We start from the raw sequence: 19,513 nt of genomic DNA, 5'->3' as shown, positions 1-19,513 counted from the left end.
GTAACAACAGTCCGGACCCGGCAAAAATACCCGATACCGAACTCTCTGACACAATCGGAGGCTCCGCCACCGAAATAACACCTTCAGCCCATGAAATAATGGCCATAATTGCCCCGTGGACAGAACCATTCCTGGCCTACCTAACTAGACAGGAACTTCCGGAGGACCAAAATGAGGCAAGCTGCATAGTGCGGCGATCCAAGGCTTACAGGGTCTATGAGGGAGAATTGTACAAAAAAAGCACTACTGGAGTCCTTCAGAGGTGCATCTCCGAAGAGGAAGGGCGGAATCTTTTGGCAGAAATTCACGCCGGAATCGGCGGTCATCACACCGCAGCCCGAGCTCTTGTAAGCAAGGCCTTCCGTACATGATTCTATTGGCCAATGGCCCGGCAGATGCACAGGACTTGGTCCAACGTTGCGCCAGTTGCCAGCTCTTTGCAAATCAAAGCCACATGCCACCCACCACCCTCCAAACAATCCCCATTACATGGCCCTTTGCGGTGTGGGGGCTTGACATGGTTGGACCCCTTAAAGGGGGAACCCACAAGAAAAAATACTTATTGGTCATGGTGGATAATTTCACCAAATGGATAGTGGCTAAACCTGTTAAAACAGCCGAATCCGGACCGGTGATAGACTTCATATCCGGGGTTGTACACCGTTATGGCGTCCCCCACAACATCATCACTGAAAATGGCACGAACTTCATGGCCCACGAGGTAAAACTCTGGTGCAGCAAAATGGGCATCAAGCTCGATTATGCTTCAGTCTATCACCCACAAACCAACGGTCAAGTCGAGAGAGCAAACGGTCTTATAATGAGCGGCATTAAACCCAGATTAGTGCGTTCCTTAATGGAGTCTAACACGCACTGGGTAGAGGAGCTCGACTCCGTACTCTGGGGGCTGCGGACCACGCCAAATCATAGTACCAGATATACACCCTTCTTTATGGTGTACGGCACAGAGGCAGTCTTGGCCTGTGACATAATTCATGACTCACCTCGAGTGCGCATGTACGAAGAAAGAGAAGCCGAGCTCGATCGGTAGGACAGTCTGGACACCCTAGAGGAGGAGCGCAACGTAGCCAAAGCCCGTTCAACATTTTATCAGCAACAGGCTCGCAGATAGCAAAGGAGAGAAGTACGGGCCAAAACTTATAACGTTGGCGAACTAGTTCTACGCCTGCCGGATAAGAAAAAGAACAAGCTCGAGCCTGAATGGGAAGGTCCCTGCATTATTGACCAAGTTCTTACCGGTGGAGCGTACCGACTGCGTGATGCATCGACTAGTCGACTCGAGCCGAACCCATGGAACACGGCCAGGCTCCGAAGATTCTACTCCTAGCAGCGGACTGTATGTTAGTCCCCTCCCTTTGTCCATTTTTTGCATATACATCATCTGTCTTGTTTCTCTTTCTTTCTTTTATTATTTCTTTAGGCCTTCAAGGGTCACCTTGTGCCTCGCTTGCACATTACAGATGCGCTAGCCACACTCTTCATACCTGAGGGCTTCTTTCACAGAAGCTTAAATTATTTATCTAGGCCTCATGCCCAACACATGTGTTATACTTCTGCATGTACCTTTTTTCACCATTATATGCATCGATATGACTTAAGTTTTGGCCAAGCTGGTTTGCCTGGCTCTTGTATTTATGCCCTATGTTCCCGTTAATTCGACTAGGGCATAAGGGGAGCACCTCTGTGATTGTTACTGCCGGGTCAGCCGGATGTGTACCTCAGACTGGGTGAAGCCGAAAGCTAGCGTCCTTAAGGGAATATTCGGTCGGTGAACAAAATATGATATTTCTTTATTGTCCATATCTGCCCCCAGATGTTTTTTCTGCGTTTCCTATCGCAGTCCGGGCATGCACTTTAGGGCATGCTTACCGAGGGAAAGGAACCCTTAACAGAACTATTCTCCCTGGAAGATGTTTCTTACTACCCATGTAATATAACATAACTAGTTGGTCACTTGTCTGATAAAGCACTAATGACCCCTACGCCTGGTCTCCACGCATACCCCGGTTCTTATATAACTGAGCGGGTATTCGGATACACTCTGGACTATTGGGCCAGGAGGTTGAAGCGAAAAGGTCCGCAATGACAAATGATCTACAATCCGTCTAGAAGGCATTATACATGTCACTTTAATTACATAGTCATGCAGACTGACTAAATTCCTCCTCTATACCATCCAACACGCGGTCTAGCTTACAATCCTGTTGGGAATACTTTGCGGCTAATTCTACTTGCCCATAAACTAAGCTAACGGGGATCTCTTTTCCGTCGGGTCCCACAGGTCCGACCTCGGCCATGTGATTTTGGTCTGCCTTGGTATACCGCGTCTTCACCATGGCCCAGGCTTCTCTGGCACCCTGTCGGCAGGCTGATATCTTCCATAATCAGAAGCGCCGCCGTGCTCCCTTAAGCTTCTCCGCAAGCTCTGCAACGCCCTCTGGGAGGGAGACGGACGGCCACAAGGCCTGGGCAACACCCTGCATCACCTGCCGAACTTGTTCGTGCAGATGTGACAGCTCAGACAGAAGATCACCCGCAGACCCGGGCATTTCCTCCGCGGGACGATCCGTCAGCATACCTACAGACATAACGCTGTTAGTCGGCTTCTTCATCGAACTCCTTTAAAAGGATTCGTTCAAGCACTTACTGAAAATGCCACGCCGAAGCCGCTTATTCTCCTTCTTGGAGTCTGCAAGGTGGCCCCGAACGTCTTCTAGTTCCACGCTCAGCTTAATATTGGCATCTTGGAGATTGTTTTTCTCCCGCCTAACCTCAGTCAGCACGCATTTGCCAGCCTCTAGCTGCCGCATAACATGCTGGTCCTCCGGATTTCTCCGGATTCATCTCGAACATCTGTTGTTAGATCTGCAGCCATGCCGCATGTTATATGGTAACCATCATTCTTTAAAGTAAATTTTACCAGCAGGTGACTTTTTATTTTCCTGGAATGCGGCCACAGCAGCCCGCGGTTGGGTCTTGCATTCCTCCAGCTCATGTGACAGCCTAGTATTCTTCTCTGTAAGAACCTGCACAATAAAGATGATCCTTAAATCAGTTCTGCTAACTGTTTCAAGTCTCAGGGGCTACTGATACATATAAATTGTCAGATTTACTCACCCGTACATCCTTTACATGCTGATCCGTGGCTCTAGCTAGACCGTCTTGAGCAGCACGGAGGTACGCCTCTCCAGAATTGAAGGCGTCAAACGCCTCTGGTGAGAAACAAGTGTCGCAGAGTACGGCCCGGTGGCGCCTATGATTCATGGCGCTTTCCACTTCTGAGTTTGTAGCGGATAATCTATCCGCATCCTATGTAGGGGGATTATCTGGCGCCTGCCCCATATCGGCTTCTGCCTCCATGTCCGGTCCTGGCACCCGACTGGTGGAAGCGTGATCGGCAACATCGTCGGACATATTTCGGCGAGTGTTTTTTATGTTAAAGAAACGCGGGCGTCATTACATTTTGAGAAAGACAACAACCAGGGAGCGGGGTTTTTCTTATACCTTTGCGCCAGCGTCTCCATCCTGACCGCCTTCCTTTTTGGCCTACCCGGCCTCAGTGCCTCTTTGTTGGCGAGTTGCTGCGGTTTTGGCAGGGCGTCCCGAATGCCTTCCCTGTAAAAGATGCCATGTGTATATGGTGGGTGAAGTGCCTAAAAGGGGATCCTAATTTTGGAGTTGGGATTTTTGGTTTTTCTTACTTGCGATGCAGGGAGCAGTCCGGGATAGTCGGCCGTAATGGCCACCATGGCATCGTCGCAGCTTAACTGATAGAACTGCCGGTCTATCATGCTCCACGAAAATAACTGAATCTTATTCAAGTCCGGAGTCGAGGGCCGGTCAGGGTCCTCTGGTTGTGGAGAAGGGCTGCTGACCTACTTTATGGCTTTTCGCATTTCCTGCCGCAAAGTGGCAAGGTGAATACTTATGACAAAGAATGCGGGAAAAATGGGAGAAGGGAAATATAACTTACCCAGCTTGGAGGATTGTACATGGAGAATCCATCCCATGGCTTGATGCGGGTGAACTCCTCTTCCTCACCCTTGAACAATTCTGACAGAATTTTTGCTAAAGCAGCAGCATTGTCCAGACCCTTACGCCCGCAGCGGGTGGCGTCATTTGCCCCGTTATAACACCACAAGGGGTGCCCATGGTATTGAAGTGGTTGCACTCCCCACATTATGCAAATTGACATAACTTCGATTATTGTCAATCCTGATTGGGCCAGTGCTTTGATCCGGTTCATCAGATAGAGGACTTCTCTGTTGTCTTCCGCCTGGGGGCTCCGTGGGCGCCAACTTCGGCGCTTCTTCAGAGGAGCATTGTTGAACTCAGGAAGACCCCGCCGAACAGGGTCCGGAAGGGGAACGTCCTCCATATAAAACCATTCTGAAGGCCAGTCTTCGGACGACTTCTTCGGGGTACTGGAAAGGTATCTGGTACCGGCGATGCGCCATATTTAGGCTCCTCCCACTTGATAAAGTGATCTCCTCTGTATGAGAGGGACGAGGCAAAATAGCCTTTTCCATGGCTCGAAGTGAGCCTCGCAGCCCAGGAACAACTCGCAGAGAGCAACATAGCTGACGATATGTAGAGCAACATAGCCGCAGATTGTGTAATTGGAGGCCGTAGAACTGCAGGAGCCCGTGGAGGAATGGATGAATTGGAAATCCGAGTCCCCTTAGTAAATAAGGAACAAGGCAGACCCGTTCCCCAATGGAGGGACAAGGAAAGCTCTCCGCTTGTGCCCCACCATTGTAGGTGGCATGCCCGGCTCGAACAGGCACCATATACGCCGGAGGGAGAAATCGCTTAGTCTGTAGTTTGACTAATCGACTGTGGAGGACTGAACACCTCTCCCAATCACCGGGCTTAGGGCTACGGGGGCGGGAGGAGGAGTTGCGGAGGTCGGCCATGCTAGAATGGATCTTTCCGAAACGCGCTCTGATGGATTCTCGCTGGGGGAGGATGGTATGGATCGGATCTAAGAATCCCCATCCCTTTAATAGACAATTTATTTATCTGGCTAGGGGGGAGAATGTAAAAATGCCCTAGCGCCTCGTATTCATTCGACGCGTGGGAGATAGCCCTTATTGGGCACAGAAGCCAAGAGGTTCAACATTTATCGAGCCGGACACTGCTTACGAACACTAGAAAATTGGAGAAGAACCCGCCTTGCAATGCCGAAGACAACACTGCGCCCCGGACTCATCGTCATTGAAGCCTGGTTTGGGGGCTACTGAGGGAGTCCTGGATTAGGGGGTCTCTGAATAGCCGGATTATATCCTTTGGCCGGACTATTGGACTATGAAGATACAAGATTGAAGACTTCATCTCGTGTCCGGATGGGACTCTACTTGGCATGGAAGGCAAGCTAGGCAATACGGATATGTATATCTCCTCCTTTGTAACCGACCTTGTGTAACCCTAGCCCCCTCCGATGTCTATATAAAACGGAGGGTTTTAGTCCGTAGGACAACATACAATCATACCATAGGCTAGCTTCTAGGGTTTAGCCTTTCCGATCTCGTGGTAGATCAACTCTTGTAATACCCATATCATCAATAATAAATCAAGCAGGACGTAGGGTTTTACCTCCATCGAGAGGGCTCGAACCTGGGTAAAACATCGTGTCCCCTGCCTCGTATTACCATCCGCCTTAGATGCATAGTTCGGGACCCCCTACCCGAGATGCGCCGTTTGACACTGACAATGTCCTTAGGTGTGTTCAATCCGCCAAGGATTCCAACAAGTTGATGCTGAAGTGGGAAGGTCCTTACTGGGTAGTTCGAGTCACCAGACATTGCGCATCTTTGCAAGTTATACCTGTAAGGCATGGTTGTCGGGATCAGTCCAGCAGCCACCTTTTGTACAAGCCTTGCCGATTGTGACACCCCGAGTCTAATGCGCGAGATGTCATCCAGTTATTCGCCGTCTTTGCCATGTCATTTGTGAAGGAAATATGCCCTAGAGGCAATAGTAAAGTTGTTATTTATATTTCCTTATATCAGGATAAATGTGTATTATTCATGCTAGAATTGTATTAACCGGAAACTTAGTACATGTCTGAATATATGGACAAACGGAGTGTCACTAGTATGCCTCTACTCGACTAGCTCATTGAATCAAAGATGGTTCAGTTTCCTAGCCATAGACATGACTTGTCATTTGGTTAACGGGATCACATCATTAGAGAATGATGTGATTGACTTGACCCATTCCGTTAGCTTACCATTCGATCGTTTAGTATATTGCTATTGCTTTCTTCATGACTTATACATGTTCCTATGACTATGAGATTATGCAACTCCTGAATACCAGAGGAACACTTTGTGTGCTACCAAACGTCACAACGTAACTGCGTGATTATAAAGGTGCTCTATAGGTGTCTCTGATGGTACTTGTTGAGTTGGCATAGATCAAGATTAGGATTTGTCACTCCGATTGTCGGAGAGGTATCTCTGGGCCCTCTCGGTAATGCACATCACTTTAAGCCTTGCAAGCAATGAAACTATTGAGTTAGTTGTAGGATGATGTATTATGGAACGAGTAAAGAGACTTGTCGGTAACCAGATTGAACTAGGTATTGAGATACCGACGATCGAATCTCGGGCAAGTAACATACTGATGACAAAGGGAACAACGTATGTTGTTATGAGGTTTGACCGATAAAGATCTTCGTAGAATATGTAGGAGCCAATATGAGCATCCAGGTTCCGCTATTTGGTTTGACCGGAGACGAGTCTCGGTCATGTCTACATAGTTCTCGAACCCGTAGGGTTCGCACGCTTAACATTCGGTGACGATCGGTGATATGAGTTTATGTGTTTTGATGTACCGAAGGTAGTTCACAGTGCCTGATGAGATCGGGGACATGACGAGGAGTCTCGAAATGGCCGGGACGTAGAGATCGGTATATTGGACGACTATATTCGGACATCAAAAAGGTTCTGAGTGATTCGGGTATTTGTCGGAGTACCGGAGAGTTATGGGAATTCGCTGGGGAGTATATGGGCCTTATTAGGCTTTAGGGGAAAGAGAGAGGGGAGGTTGCGCCCCTCCCAAGGCTTAGTCCAAATTGGACTAGGGGGAGGGGTGGCGCCCCCTCCTTCCTTCTCTTCTCTTTTCCCTTTCCTTCTCTCCTACTCCAACTACATGGAAGGGGGGAATCTTACTCCCGGTGGGAGTAGGACTCCCGAGGGCTCCATAGTAGAGGGCTGGCCCTCCCCCTCGTCCAGTCCTTTATATATTTATATACGGGGGAGGGGGTACCTCATGAACACACAAGTTGATTGTTCCAAGCCGTGTGCGGTGCCCCCCTCCACCATATGCCACCTCGGTCATATCGTATCAGTGCTTAGGAGATGCCTTGCGTCGGTAGCATCATCATCACCGTCATCACGCCGTCGTGCTGACGGAACTCTCCCTCGAATTTCTGCTGGATCAGAGTTCGTGGGACGTCATCGAGATGAACGTGTGCTGAACTCGGAGGTGTCGTACATTCGGTACTTGGATTGGTCGGATCGTGAAGACGTACGACTACATCAATCGCGTTCTCATAACGCTTCCGCTTACGGTCTATGAGGGTACGTGGACGACAATCTCCCCTCTCGTTGCTATGCATCACCATGATCATGCGTGTGCGTGGGAATTTTTTTGAAATTACTATGTTCCCTAACAGTGGCATCCGAGCCAGGTCTATGCGTAGATGTTATATGCATGAGTAGAACATAAAGGAGTTGTGGGCATGGGTATATACATATTGCTTGCCGTCACTAGTGGATTTCTTGATTCAGCGGCATTGTTGGATGAAGCAGCCCATACCGACATTATGTGTACGCTTACGCGAGACTGGTTCTACCGACGTGCTTTGCACACAGGTGGCTAGTGGGTGTCTGTTTCTCCAACTTTAGTTGAATCGGATTCAATGAATAGGGTTCTTTTGGAAGATCAAAAAGAATCACTCTACCGCATTGTGGTTTTTGATGCGTAGGTAAGAACGGTTCTTGCTCGGCCCGTAGCAGCCACGTAAAACATGCAACAACAAAGTAGAGGACGTCTAACTTGTTTTTGCAGGGCAAGTTGCGATGTGATATGGTCAAGACGTGATGAGATATAAGTTGTTGTATGAGATGATCATGTTTTTATTGAAGTTATTATCGGCAACTGGCAGAAGCCTTATGGTTGTCTCTTTATTGCATAAGATGCAAGTGCCTAATAATTGCTTTACATTATCGCTATATGAAAGCAATAGTTGCAAGAGCAATAGTTGGCGAGACGACCATGTGATGACACGTTGATAGAGATCAAGATGATGGAGATTATGGTGTCATGCCGGTGACGATAGAGATCATGACGGTACTTTGGAGATGGAGATCAAAGGCGCAAGATGATCATGGCCATATCATGTCACATATTTTGATTGCATGTGATGTTTATCCTTTGTGCATCTTATTTTGCTTAGATCGGCGGTAGCATTATAAGATGAGCTCTCACTAAATTTCAAGGTATAAGTGTTCTCCCTGAGTATGCACCGTTGTGACAGTTCATCGTGCCGAGACACCACGTGATGATTGGGTGTGATAAGCTCTACGTTCACATACAACGGGTGCAAGCCAGTTTTGCACACGCAGAATACTCGGGTTAAACTTGACGAGCCTAGCATATGTAGTTATGGCCTCGGAACAGTGCAGACCGAAAGGTCGAGTGTGAATCATATAGTAGATATGATCAACATAGTGATGTTCACCATTGAAAACTACTCCATCTCTCGTGATGATCGGACATGGTTTAGTTGATTTGGATCACTTGATCATTTAGATGACTAGAGGGATGCCTATCTAAGTGGGATTTCTTAAGTAATATGATTAATTGAACTTTAATTTATCATGAACTTAGTGATGATAGTATTTGCATATCTATGTTGTAGATCAATTGCTTGTGATGTAGCTCCCCGTTTATTTTTGATATGTTCCTAGAGAAAAATAAGTTGAAAGATGTTAGTAGCAATGATGTGTACTAGCTCCGTGATCTGAGGGTTATCCTCATTGCTGCACGAAAGTATTATGTCCTTGATGCACCGCTAGGTGACGGACCTATTGCAGGAGCAGATACAGACGTTATGAATGTTTGACAAAGCTCGGTATGATGACTACTTGATAGTTTAGTGCACCATGCTTTACGACTTAGAACCGGGACGTCAAAAACATTTTGAACGCCACGGAGCATATAAGATGTTCCAAGAGCTAAAATTGGTATTTCAGACTCATGCCCGAGTAAAGAGATATGAGACCTCTGAGAATTACTTTGCCTACAAGATGGAGGAGAATAGCTCAACCAGTGAGCATGTGCTCAGATTGTCTGAGTACTACAATCACTTGAATCAAGTGGGAGTTAATCTTTCAGATAAGATAGTGATTGACAGAGTTCTCTAGTCATTATCACCAAGTTACTAGAACTTTGTGATGAACTATAATATGCAAGGGATAACGGAAACAATTCCCAAGCTCTTCGCGATGCTGAAATCGACGAAGGTAGAAATCAAGAAAAGCGTCAAGTGTTGATGGTTGACCAGACCACTAGTTTCAATTAAAACGGCAAGAGAAAGAAAGGTAACTTCAAGAATAATGGCAAGCAAGTTGCCACTCCCATGAAGAAGCCCAATGCTAAACCCAAGCCTGAAACTGAGTGCTTCTACTGCAAATGAAATAGTCACTAGAAGTGGAACTGCCCTAGATACTTGGCGGATAAGAATGATGGCAAAGTGAACAAAGGTATATTTTATATAAATTTTATTGATGTGTACTTTACTAGTGTTTATAGCAAACCCCTCGGTATTTGATAATGGTTTAGTTGCTAAAAGTAGTAAATCGAAACGGGAGTTGCAAAATAAAGAAAGACTAGTTGTGGGCGAGGTGATGATGTGTGTTGGAAGTAATTCCAAGGTTGATAAGATCACCATCGCACACTCCCTTTACCTTCGGGATTAGTGTTGAACCTAAAATAAATGTTATTTGATGTTTGCGTAAAGCATAATATGATTGGATCATGTTTATTGCAATACGATTATTCATTTAAGTCAAGGATAATTGTTATTCTGTTTACATGAATCAAACCTTCTTAGGTCATACACCCAAGTTGAATGGTTCATTGAATTTCGATTGTATTGATACACATATTTATAATAATGAATCCAAAAGATGCAAAGTTAATAATGATAGTGCAACTTATTTCTGGCACTACAGTTTAGGTCATATTGGTGTAAAGCGCATGAAGAAACTCCACGCTGATGGGCTTTTGGAATCACTTGATTATGAATCACTTGATGCTTGCGAACCATGCCTCATGGGCAAGATGACTAAGACTCCGTTCTCCAGAACAATGGAGCGAGGAACTGACTTATTGGAAATAATACATACTGATGTATGGGGTCCAATGAGTGTTGAGGCTCGCGGCGGGTATCGTTATTTTCTGACCTTCATAGTTGATTTGAGAAGATATGGGTATATCTACTTGATGAAACATAAATCTGAAACATTTGAAAAGTTCACAGAATTTCAGAGTGAAGTGGAAAATCATCATAACAAGAAAATAATGTTTATACGATCTGATCGGGGAGTCGAATATTTGAGTTACGAGTTTGTTCTTCACCTAAAACAATCTGGAATAGTTTCACATATTCATGCCAGCTGGAACATCACAATATAATGGTGTGTCCGAACGTCATAACCGTACTTTATTGGATATAGTGCAACCTATGATGTCTCTTACAGATTTACCGCTATCATTTTGGGGTTATGCATTAGAGACAACTGCATTCATGTTAAATAGGGCACCATCTAAACCCGTTGAGATGACACCGTATGAACTATGGTTTGGCAAGAAACCAAAGCTGTCATTTCTTATAGTTTGGGGTTGCGATGCTTATGTGAAAAGGTTTCAAACTCATAAGCTCGAACCCAAATCGGAGTAGTGCATCTTCATAGGATACCAAAAAGACACTGTTGGGTACACCTTCTATCACAGATCCGAAGGCAAGATATTTGGTTGCTAAGAATGGATCCTTTCTAGAGAAGAAGTTTCTCTCGAAAGAAGTGTGTGGGAGGAATGTAGAACTTGATAAGGTAATTGTACCTTCTCGCGGATTGGAAAGTAGCTCATCACAGAATTCAGTTCTAGTGATATCTACACCAATTAGTGTGGAAGATAATGATGATGATCATGAAACTTCGGATCAAGTTACTACCGAACCTCGTAGGACAACCAAAGTATGGTCCGCACTAGAGTGGTATGGTAATCCTTTCTGGAAGTCATGTTACTAGACCATGACGAACTACAGACTATGAGGAAGTGATGATGAGCCCAGATTCCGTGAAATGGATTGAGGCCATGAAATCTGAGATGGGATCCATGTATGAGAACAAAGTATGGACTTTGATTGACTTGCCCGTTGATCGGTGAGTCATTGAGAATAAATGGATCTTCAAGAGGAAGACGGACACTGATAGTAGTGTTACTATCTACAAGCTTGAAATGTCGCAAAATGTTTTCGACAAATTCAAGGTGTTGACTACGATGAGATTTTATCACTCGTATCGATGCTTAAAAGTCTATCCGAATCATGTTAGCTGTTACCGCATTTTATGAGATCTGGCAAATGGATGTGAAAACTGCATTCCTTAATGGATTTCTCAAAGAAGAGTTATATATGATGCAACCAGAAGGTATTGTCGATCCTAAAGGTGCTAACAAAGTGAGACAGCTCTAGCGATCCATCTATGGACTAGAGCAAGCATCTCAGACTTGGAATATATACTTTGATAAAGTGATCAAAGCATATGGTTTTATACAGACTTGTGGTGAAGCCGGTATTTACAAGAAAGTGAGTGGGAGCACTACATCATTTCTGATAAGTATATACATATTGTTGAGATGAAATAATGTAAAATCTTCGGGAAATCATAAAGGAGTGTTTGAAAGGAGTTTTTCAAAGAAAGACCTCGGTGAAGCTACTTACATATTGAGAATCAAGATCTATAGAGATAGATCAAGACGATTGATATATTTTCAATGAGTACATACCTCGACAAGATTTTGAAGTAGTTCAAAATGGAACAGTCAAACAAGGATTTCTTGCCAGTGTTGCAAGGTGTGAAGTTGAGTAAAGACTCAAAACCCGACCACGGCAGAAAATAGAAAGAGAATGAAAAGTCATTCCCTATGCCTCAGTCATAGGTTATATAAAGTATGCCATGCTGTGTACCAGACCTATTGTGTACCTCACCATAAGTTTGGCAAGAGGGTACAATAGTGATCCAGGAATGGATCACTAGGCAGCGGTCAAAAAAATCCTTAGTGGATAAGGAAATATTTCTCGGTCATGGAGGTGACAAAGAGTTCGTCGTAAAGAGTTCCGTCGATGCAAGCTTTGACACCGATCTGGATGACTCTAAGTCTTGATCTAGATACATATTGAAAGTGGGAGCAACTAGCTAGAGTAGCTCCGTGCAAAGTATTGTAGACATAGAAAATTTGCAAAATACATACGGCTCTGAATGTGGCATACCCGTTGACTAAATTTCTCTCACAAGGAAAACATGATCACTCTTTGGGTGTTAATCACATAGTGATGTGAACTTGATTATTGACTCTAGTAAACCCTTTGGGTATTAGTCACATAGAGATGTGAACTAATCACATAAAGATGTGAACTAATCACATAAAGATGTGAACTATTGGTGTTAAATCACATGACGATGTGAACTAGATTATTGACTCTACTACAAGTGGGAGACTAGAGGAAATATGCCCTAGAGGCAATAATAAAGTTGTTATTTATATTTCCTTATATCATGATAAATTTTTTATTCATGCTAGAATTGTATTAACCGGAAAATTAGTACATGTGTGAATATATGGACAAACAGAGTGTCACTAGTATGCCTCTACTTGACTAGCTCGTTCAATCAAAGATGCTTTAGTTTCCTAGCCATAAACATGACTTGTCATTTGATTAATGAGCTCACATCATTAGAGAATGATGTGATTGACTTAACCCATTCCGTTAGCTTAGCATTCGATCGTTTAGTATATTGCTATTGCTTTCTTCGTGACTTATACATGTTCCTATGACTATGAGATTATGCAACTCCTGAATACCAGAGGAACACTTTGTGTGCTACCAAACGTCACAACGTAATTGGGTGATTATAAAGGTGCTCTACAGGTGTCTCCAATGGTACTTGTTGAGTTGGCATAGATCAAGATTAGGATTTGTCACTCTGATTGTCGGAGAGGTATCTCTGGGCCCTCTCGGTAATGCACATCACTTTAAGCCTTGCAAGCAATGCAACTAATGAGTTAGTTGCGGGATGATGTATCACGGAACGAGTAAAGAGATTTGCCGGTAACGAGATTGAACTAGGTATTGAGATATAGACGATCGAATCTTGGGCAAGTATCATACCGATGACAAATGGAACAATGTATGTTGTTATGCGGTTTGACCGAAAAAGATCTTTGTACAATATGTAGGAGCCAATATTAGTTATTGACCGGAGACGAGTCTCCGTCATGTCTACATAGTTCTCGAACCCATAGGGTCCACACCCTTAATGTTCGGTGACGATTGGTAATATGAGTTTATGTGTTTTGATGTACCGAAGGTAGTTCGGAGTCCCTGATGAGATCGGGGACATGACGAGGAGTCTCAAAATGGTTGAGACATAGAGATAGATATATTGTACGACTATATTCGGACTCGAAAAGGTTCTGAGTGATTCGGGTATTTTTCGGAGTACCGGAGAGTTACGGGAATTCGCCGGGGAGTATATGGGCCTTATTGGGCTTTAGGGGAAAGAGAGAGGGGAGGCTGCACGCCTTCCCAAGGCTTAGTCCGAATTGGACTATGGGGATGGGCGATGCCCCCTCCTTCCTTCTCTTCTCTTTTCCCTTTCCTTCTCTCCTACTCCTACAACATGTAAGGGGGAACCCTACTCCCGGTGGGAGTAGGACTCCCCAGGGCGTGCCATAGTAGAGGGCCGTCCCTCCTCCTCCTCCACTCCTTTATATACGGGGGATGGGGCACATCATGAACAAACAAGTTGATTGTTCCAAGCCGTGTGCGGTGCCCCCTCCACCATATTCCACCTCGGTCATATCATAGCAGTGCTTAGGCGAAGCCCTACGTCGGTAGCATCATCATCACCATCATCACACCGTCGTGCTGACGGAACTCTCCCTCGAAGCTCCGCTGGATTGGAGTTCGTGGGAAGTCACCGAGCTGAATGTGTGCTGAAGTCGAAGGTGCCGTACATTCGGTACTTGGATCGGTCGGATCGTGAAGACGTACGACTACATCAACCTATTTCTCATAACGCTTCCACTTACGGTCTACGAGGGTACGTGGACGACACTCTCCCCTCTTGTTGCTAAGCATCACCATGATCTTGCGTGTGCGTAGGTATTTTTTTTTGAAATTACTATGTTCCCTAACAATTTGTTTGTGTGTTGCATCTTGCCATGTCATCATGTGCATTGCATCCTCATGTTTTCAAAACTTGCATCCGGTCACTTTCTCCATTGTCCATTTTGGAATCCGGCACTCTCCCACGCACCCGCCGCACCTCCCAGATCTTGTTTCGTGAGAGGGAGAAAAACGTCCTCGGAATGGGCCAAGATTTGAAGAGTGGCCTTGGTATATCACCGGTAGACCGCTTGCCAAGTTTCCTTCCATTTGGAGGTCATTTGATGCCCCAATGGTTAACCACATTAACCACCGGACCCCCTTCTCTTTGTAGCCCAACACCCCTCCTCAGCAGCCTACTAGCCCATCGAAACCCCCTCCATGTTCTTCACCATTGGATCGCGATCATGTGGGTGAAAACCAAACCTCAATAGCCCTCTACTAGCTCTCTCTACCTATAAAAAGGCATATCCCCTCCAATTTCGGGCGAAACCCTAGCCTCCTCCTTCCTCCACGCCGTCGGACACATCCGCCACCGGCCGGACGCATTCAACAGATGCCCTCGACCAATTAGGAGCTGCCACGTCACCATCGCCAAGCCTCCTCCAACGTGCCTCGTCGGGGCCCCGCTACACCGCCGCCTCCCCCACGCCGCCAGCGCCTCCCGCACCACCGCTCGCTCGTCGTCGTCCACCACCTCCCGAACGTGTGGCGATGTCCGTCGCCGCCCGTGTGCTCACCGCCACCCGCGTCAGCCGCCGCCGCCCTGCACCTGCCGCGGCCTTGCCCTGCTGCGCCGCCGCCACCTTGCATCGCGTGCCACCCGCCGCTCCTCGCCGTCGTCGTCGCCCGACCCTATCCGGCCATCTCCGGTCACCCCCCGCCTCCACTGGCCACCTCCGGCCGCCCCATGCCTCGCCGGAGTCACCTCCGCCCTCGCGGGAGCTCACCTGGACGAGATCCACCGGTCCCTCACCCGGATCTCGTCATCCCCGCACCTCCCCGTCCAGTTTTCCTGTGAGGTTGATTTCGTCAAAGTCCTTGATCTGTGACATTATGTGTCCGTCTTCCTCATATCATAACTTTGTGCATGTGGCTCCGTTTTGCGTGTATGATATGTCAAAGTGTTCATCTTTGAATGCTCTACATGCCAGTTTCTCTTGTGTGCATGTTACTGTTGGTATTGATGCCTTAATCATTGTTGCATAAGTGCTAAATGATATAATATGCTGGGAGTTGTCGTAACTTGCTGATTTGTCTTTTTCATAGCATTTTGTGTGCTTATCATTTGAGCATCATGTACACATGTTTTAGGAGCATATTCATGCCATATTTATAGTGGTGCAATCCATGTATTTTTATGTGCCCTGTGGTGACTAGCACTAGCATGCAAAGTAGGTTACTTGTTGTTGCTGATTTCAGTGACTTGATGATTTCTGCTACATTATCTTGCCATGTTAACTTGTTGCTACAAGTGAATTCATGCATAATCTGGAGATGCTTAGTAAGCATGTTTTGAAGATCTTGTTATGCTCTATCCATCCATTCCGTTGTTTGTAATTATGACCTGCTGTAGCTTGTCATTCCCATGTTGTAAATTTGCTAAATATTGTTTTTGTCAGCCTGTTACCAGTAAGTTTAGTTTTGCCATGTGAATAGTTAATGTTCTCTGCATCCTATGGTCATGTCCTTGACATGAATAGTTGCACAAATATGTTGTTGTTGGTTATATTCATATGCCATGAAATGCTTTCTGGTGAGTTGCACAAGCTCGCAAACATGCCTACTTGTCGATGTCCTTCCATGTTCAGTTTACTACAATCTATTATCATTTGGAATCTTGCCCTGATGTTTTGAGCATGTTCTAGTGATTTCTAGTAGTAGCTCAGTGTTCATCTTTTGTAGTTCTCTACCTGTACATGCTTGACATGCCCTTTGATGCCATCAAATCTTCTTGTATCATATACCTTTGTTGTCTCGAAGTATGCATCATGAATCTGTTTTTAGCCTTACTCTATTTTTCACAAAGTCTGAGAATCTATTATGACTTGCAATCTTGTCTTGATGAATGCCATTGAACTAGAGGTTATATGGAGATGCTTAGTAACCATGTTTTGCCATGTTTAACCTATAATTTAATGCCATGATTTTTCTTGTTAAGTCCTCGCAATGTAGCATCATTGGTTCATGCCTCCAACATGTCAACATGTTATTTCTGCTCACATGTATGCCATTTTTTCACTAAGTCATAATATGTGTTATAAAGTTGCCTTTTTCTTTGCTCATATTGGTTTAGTCTTGATGCTTATGAACCTGACCCTTGATCATAATTGAAGCATGTAATATGTACTTTAAGTGCATATCAAGTTTGTGTCCATATGTTTCCAGTAGCATGTTGTCCTTGATTGCAAAGTGCTTACTTGCTGTTTTGGGCAGATTGTGTCTGAAACTTGTATTGAGTGTATGTATTGAGTGTACATGAAACTTGCTCAGTTTTGCATGTAGTGTTAGCGTGCCATGTTGCATCCATGTTTTGGAGTGTTTGTGATTGTGTTTTGCTTGTATTTGCATCAATCCATGTTTAACTCGTTTTGCTCATATCTTCTTGGCCGTAGCTCCGAATTAAGCGAACTTTATATGTAACTTGGCTAGAAAACCACGTAGATAATCTTGGTGCACTTTAACTTGATGTTTAATAACTTCAACATAATGTTTTCCTCAGATCTGGACCAATTTCGAAATTTGTATATGTGGAGTTTCTGGAAGTGTTATATGTTGATTTCGGCCTCATTTAAACTTGCTTTGGTGTGTTGTTCTTGTATGCATCCTATCTTGCCGTGAGTACCATCATGTAGCCTTGTCATGCATCATACTTGGATGAGCATCATGTCATGTTTATGTGTTGTGTGTTTACCATGTGGTTTGCTCCTTTCCGTTTGTGCTCCTTCTAAATAGTTCCTGTTTTGTTGTGATTGTGAGGATTCGTTCATCTACGTGGGTTCATCTACTTCATGGACTCATTCTTCTTCCTAGAAGGATTTCAGGCAAGATGACTTTCACCTTGTATCTCTCTACTATCTTTGTTATGCTAGTTGTCTCGATGCTATCGCTATGTTGCGCTACCTACCACTTGTTTATCAAGCCTCCCAAATTGCCATGATAGCTTCTAATGTTTTCACCCTTCCAAGCAAACCGTTGTTTGGCTATGTTACCGCTCTGCTCAGCCCCTCTTATAGTCGTGATCATCTTGCCTGCACAGTTGTCAGAGTAGACTGGATCCTCAAAAGCAAACTCAATGGGCTCCTCGTTAGCGAACTCGTCTCCCGGCTCTACCCAAACAAGACAAACAAGCAACAAGGATACAATCAACCACGTGCAAGAATAAGCAATATGATGAAATGATGATATGCTATGCGGCATGCGATGCGGGATGCAAAATGCAAGATATGACAGGAAATGCATGAACCTGGCCTCAACTTGGAAAACCAAGGGTGCCACTGGAAAGATGGGATGAAATCGCTTGAAAACGATATAAACAACGCCAGAATCGGAGTTACGGTTTGGAAATGGCAAGCGTTTCAAAAATGACACCGGTCTGCGATTTACAGCAAGTAGGCATCTAAATGCAACGAAATGAACATGCTACAACCACCAAACATGACAACAAAATACATGGCAGGGATGCCCACAAGATGCTTAACAAAAGACTAGCACTGAGCCATGGCCAATTCATCCATTATGCGGTTCAAACAAGCACAGCAATAACGCAAATGCAAAACAGATTCCAGACTTAGTGAAATTAACACTTGTCTGAAATTTCAGATCATGAAGCCCTCTTTGGAGCAACAAAACAACATGCTACAGGACCTGAACATGACAAATAAATACATGGCATGGAGCTACTCAACAAACTTAACAAAAGTCCCTTAGTGAGCTGGGGCCAAAAGGGTTCACAAAATATACTAACGGGCACACGAACATAGCTAAAACACAATCAGTTTTCAGACTTAGTGAAAACTGAGACATGCTGAAATATAACTCACGAAGGCATGTTTACGAGCTCGATGCACTCACTACGGTTCAAGTCATGGCAAGGCAAGCATATACCCATAAAGAAGGCACAAAATACAAGCTAGACATGGCAAGAACAAAGGCATAGCCTGCATGGATCAACTACAATAGCATCAGCAAAATCGCAAACTAGTTGACGATCTGCCCAGATTCACAACGAAGCAAAAGTAGAGCTCGATTGACTCAAGCTTGGTTGCTCCATAATTTCAAACAAAGACATGGATGGATAGAGCATAACATGATTAACAAAACTCCTTTACTGATCATCCTCAAAAGAGGCACGGATCACTAGGAAACAAGCTGAACATATGGCATCATGAACTAAATAATCCCAGACTTAGTGAAAACTACTAAGTCCCTGAAAATAGATTTACCGGGTGCCTCACTTTGCAAGCTTGCACAAGTCACCACACAATCCTAAAAATGCATGGGTTGCACATCTGGAAATATAACAAGATGCTTAACAAAACATATGAAGGACTCACAGGCATATCATGCACACAATAATCATGGCAAAAATGACAAAAGTCTAAGATGAACTAGCAGATCTGACAATTAACTCACGAAGGCCTCTTCTAACCGCATTTCGGGCATCAAGATGAACTCAAATGAAAATGATGCAATGGAATGAAATGGTTTACTCGTCGAGACGAACATTTTGATATACTATATGTATGAATCGGAGCTACGGGTGCAAAGTTATGGAGCCTCGGACAGAGAAACTTGAACTGAAAATTTAAAGACTTAGAGAAAAAAAAACAACCCCAGATCTAGGGTTGCACGGAAACCGAGGCGCAGCGCTGCACTGTTCACGGAGGTCGCCGGAGATGACGGAGACGACGGCGGCCGGAGCGGGACGAACGGCGGCGAGGTCTCCCGGGCCCGGTGGGTTGGAGAGGCGGCGGGGACGGCGCGGCCGGCGCGGCGTGGGGCGGCGATGCGGTCCGAGCTCGCCGG

Source organism: Triticum dicoccoides, chromosome 2A, assembly GCF_002162155.2.
Source record: "Triticum dicoccoides isolate Atlit2015 ecotype Zavitan chromosome 2A, WEW_v2.0, whole genome shotgun sequence".
Classification (NCBI taxonomy): Eukaryota; Viridiplantae; Streptophyta; class Magnoliopsida; order Poales; family Poaceae; genus Triticum; species Triticum dicoccoides.
This window is presented reverse-complemented; position numbering follows the sequence as displayed.